Consider the following 1753-nt stretch of genomic DNA (forward strand, 5'->3'; position numbering starts at 1 on the left):
TCCGGCGTTCCCCAAGGAAGTGTTATAGGCGCTCTACTGTTCCTGATCTATATTAACAACATAGGAGACAATCTGAGTAGCCGTCTTAGATTGTTTGCAGATGATGCTGTCATTTACCGACTTGTAAAGTCATCAGGTGATCAAAACGACTTGCAAAATCGTTTAGATAAGGTGCGAAAAGTGTCAATTGACCCTGAATAAGGAAAAGTGTGAAGTTATTCTCATGAGTACTAAAAGAAATCAGCTAAATTTCGATTACGCGATAAGTCACACTAATCTGAAGGCTGTAAATTCAGCTAAATATTCAGGGATTACAATTACAAATAACTTAAATTGGAATTATCACATAGATAATATCGTGGGTAGAGCAAACCAAAGACTTCGATTCATTGGCAGAGCACTTAGAAGGTGCAACAGCTCTACTAAAGAGATTGCTTACACCACACTTGTCCGCCCTGTTCTGGAGTAGTGCTGTGCTGTGTGGGATCCGCATCAGATGGGACTGACGGATGACTTCGGAAAAGTACAAAGAAGGGCAGATCGTTTTGTATTATCGCGAAATAGGGGAAATAGTGTCACGGACATGATACGTGAATTGGAATGGTAATCGTAAAAACAAAGGCGTTTTTCGTCGCGACTGGATCTTCACATGAAATTTCAATCACCTCTTTTCTCCTCAGATTGCGAAAACATTCTGTTGGCACCCACCTACATAGGGAGAAATGATCATCACGATAAAATAAGAGAAATCAGTGCTCGCACAAACAAAATTTTAGTGCTCGTTTTTCCCGCGTGCCGTTCGAGAGTGGAACGGTAGAGAGACAGCTTGATGGTGGTTCATTTAACCCTCTACCAGGCATTTTATTGTGAATAGCAGAGCAATGACGTAGATGTAGATGCAGATGAACGACTCAGACTGTACTCACCGTACACAGCCTTCATCCGTCGATACATTTCACGGCCTCCAACTCCCTCAGCCGCCAAAAAGCGAACCACTCTTCGTTGTTCCTGCTCGTTCGCCTGTGTGTTCGGTAGTGGACGACAACTTGTGTGGCCACCACCTCTTTGGCGTGAAACCACACTGGCGCTATGCAACATCAAACGGTGGCACGCGTCAGTCTCTCTACCAATAGATGGCGCCACCATACCCGCAGTTATGTGGTGCCACCTTACGTGTAAGGCAAAGTAGACGCACTGACCAGATTTCATTTGAATGAACCTTATAAATAAACTCTACGATTTTATGCCTTCATTACGTTATGTCTCGACATTAATCACCACATGAATCGCTTTCTACTCGTATGATAACTACACTGTGCAAGCCGGCCGCGGTGGCCGAGTGGATCTAGGCGCTTCAGTCCGGAACCGCGCGACTGCTTCGGTCGCAGGTTCGAATCCTGCCTCGGGCATGGATGTGTGTGGTGTTCTTAGGTTAGTTAGGTTTAAGTAGTTCTAAGTTCTAGGGGACAGATGACCTCAGATGTTAAGTCCCATAGTGCTCAGAGCCATTTGAACCAGAAGTTCGGCCAGTTGGTGGTTTTAGCGGTCATAGTCTATTGTGTGCTCTCTGATGGGTTGTTAGTTGTCAGTCGTGGTTAATCCGAGATACTTCAATGTATCCGTTAGCTGATCCGGATGGCTGTAAATAGTGACATAGAAGTCATGTAGACAGTGGCTGCTGGTGGTTTGTCCTAAAATTATTGCTTGGATTTGGCAAAGGTTGATCGTTAGGAGCCATTGGTTGCACCAAGAA

The sequence above is a fragment of the Schistocerca americana genome, chromosome 2 (assembly GCF_021461395.2).
Source record: "Schistocerca americana isolate TAMUIC-IGC-003095 chromosome 2, iqSchAmer2.1, whole genome shotgun sequence".
NCBI classification, from domain to species: domain Eukaryota; kingdom Metazoa; phylum Arthropoda; class Insecta; order Orthoptera; family Acrididae; genus Schistocerca; species Schistocerca americana.